The sequence below is a fragment of the Atractosteus spatula genome, chromosome 2, assembly GCF_055471065.1.
Source record: "Atractosteus spatula isolate fAtrSpa1 chromosome 2, fAtrSpa1.hap1, whole genome shotgun sequence".
NCBI lineage: Eukaryota > Metazoa > Chordata > Actinopteri > Semionotiformes > Lepisosteidae > Atractosteus > Atractosteus spatula.
Window position 1 is genome coordinate 55,245,531 of NC_142707.1, and position 2,752 is coordinate 55,248,282.

The following is a 2,752-nucleotide window of genomic DNA, read 5'->3' on the forward strand; positions in this document are numbered from 1 at the left end:
GAGTGCTTTACAAAGGGGTGATGAATTTGTTTTACATATTCAAAGGGCATGAATGATGTACTAAATTCAGATGAATGGTTTTAAAAAATATTTACATCTCATTGTGAATGAACATCCACAGAAAGATCTTTCCATCTGCACTTATTTTTTAGTTTTAAACTAAAGGGCATACATTTTCTGACAAATTCAGATCACAGTAACAAATGGTGCTCACACTTCCTGAAGCGAACACTGTGGACTGTCTGAATGCACGATATACGAGTCTGTCATCCCAGTGATTATTTTTCTGCAAAAAAATTAATTGGAAAAAGATTGCTATCTGACAAGAGTACAATATTGACTTATGGTATTTATATACAGTATTCCTCTATACAATATGTCTTGGTTCAAACAGGTGTAGTTTATCTATATCCAAATGGGATGAAATACATTCATGTTACAGCATTGCAGATGTTTCTTTTGATGGAGCATACAGTGGTGCAGGTGCATAGGGTACAACATATAAAAAAATGAAGGAAGAAAAGGAAAGCTCCTGCACACTTTTGTTTGCAGATCTCACTCCTTTATATTATTAATTTTGATTGCTAATGGTGATAAATAGTGAAGTGATAATTTAATAACAAAAATAAAATGGAACCTTTAAAACAAAGATGTTTAAACACTATGAGGCATATATTCTTTTAGTATATATTTGAATTATTGTTTTGCTAAACCTAACGTGATTAAAAGTATCTTAAAGCACAATAACAGAATACTGTTGATAATATTACTGTTAAAAATTCAGTTCTAAACAGTATTGGGAATACTGAACATCTCTGTACTTTTATAAGGTGTAATTGCTGTAAATTTCTGAAAAGCATGAAGAACTGTTTTATAGTTTGAGGGCGCACTCAAGTGGCCTGATTAGTGACTACACAGTAAATGAAGTGCTCAGTTCTGGCAGCAGATTCGATTTCGCAGGAGGCCAACAAACGTGTATTGAACAGCTGTTCTCACTTGTGTTTTTGAATAGTGACAGATAATATGTGATACCATATGAATGCAGCTACATTTAACTCTAACCTTTCGCTGTATTCATTTGAAATTTTCTCAAGCATTCAAACTGTAAATTTAAGCCATATGTTAATTAATCATATGTTCATCATCCAGGTGGATGCTGCACATTGGTGGTGGTGGAGGGGAGTCCCCATTACCTGTAAAGCGCTTTGAGTGGAGTGTCCAGAAAAGCGCTATATAAGTGTAAGCAATTATTATAATTATTTATAACATCCAGCAAAAAAAAGAAAAATAGAGAAGGGACAGCGTGTCAGCATAAGTGCATTACAGCCCAGTTCATTATTTGGTTAATTTGACCCATACAACCATTCATCCCAGCTCTTCGGGTGATAGTTCAAGTAGGTAGCTGCCCCAGCAAAACAAGGAACAAAGGAACAAGTAAAGGTTTATTAGTGCTCACACCCGAAGAAGGCTCCACAGCCGAAACATTGTGTTTCTTTTCAGCATGGAATAAATCTTTACTTGTTCCTCTTCAGGTGATACTGCTTTAAGAGACCTAAAGAACCTCTTTAGACACACGTGCCCTCCAGGACCAGGAAAAAACACCGATGCATGACCACTTGTCTATTATAAGAAGTATACTGATAATTGAACACAATTCTAAATTAATAAAACTAGATTAATGGACCAGGGTTAGAAAAATTATTATCTGTAGGATGTCTTTTTTAGACATTAGTATGCAATGTCTGGGAAAACATAAAATACAACAATTATTTATTTTGTTTCTGTGTCAGACTGTAAATAAGCACACAAATATACATACTTTATGATTAGGAAAAAAATGAAAAGAAAATGTTTGTTGTTAATACTTTTTTATTTCTATTAATGAGGTAACAGAATCCATCAAACTTGTACAATATACAACACAGATATTCACAGAAAAAAAAACTAAAATGTAAATGTTAACTCTTTTACCAATTCAAACATTAGTAGTGGAATAAACATCCATCAGGTGTAGCACATATTCAATTCTATGCAAGTCATCCAGAAAACCTGTAACAGGAAGGCACTAATTCTGATAGTTTCATTTAATTAGTCCGTTTTTTAATTCTTAAATACTGTAAATCAACTCAATTTACCTTTTTCCTTAAGGTCCAGACTTTAGCCATTGCGTATATTTAAAGTCAAATATTAGCTTACTGATAACTAATGTTTAGTGGCTTGATTTTTCACATAAATACCTTGCTTTTCTGATCTTATATAGCTGTTATTCCCTGATTAACATAACAGACAACCCACCCCTTACATTATCGCCATATTGATTCAACTTCTGTAATGTAGAACTTTCCGCCAAGAAGATTACGAATAACATGACCGTATGCCACAATTGGTTTAAAGGTTAGATTTATTTGGCTGAATCAACGCTGTTCTGACGAATTCATTGCTTTATGGATGATGACAAATCTAACAGTAAAAGTTGTTTTTTGCAACGTATTTTAAATAACCGTAGAATTGCAGGAAGAACAACTTCGACAATCAGTATTTATGTATTAAAAACAATCTGATCCTCGCAAAGTGTGCATTACTCGCCCCTCCCTCCTTGCAGTGGAGCGGCGATGATTTTTAAAATTCCCGCTCATTCTCACGGACGCCATGTTGGTTCTTGCCCTGCGGTTGGTATCCGCTTGTAGGTGTTCTCGCGAGATTTGAGCCGAAAGCGACGGGATGTTGAAAAGCAAATTAATGCGCACTAGTC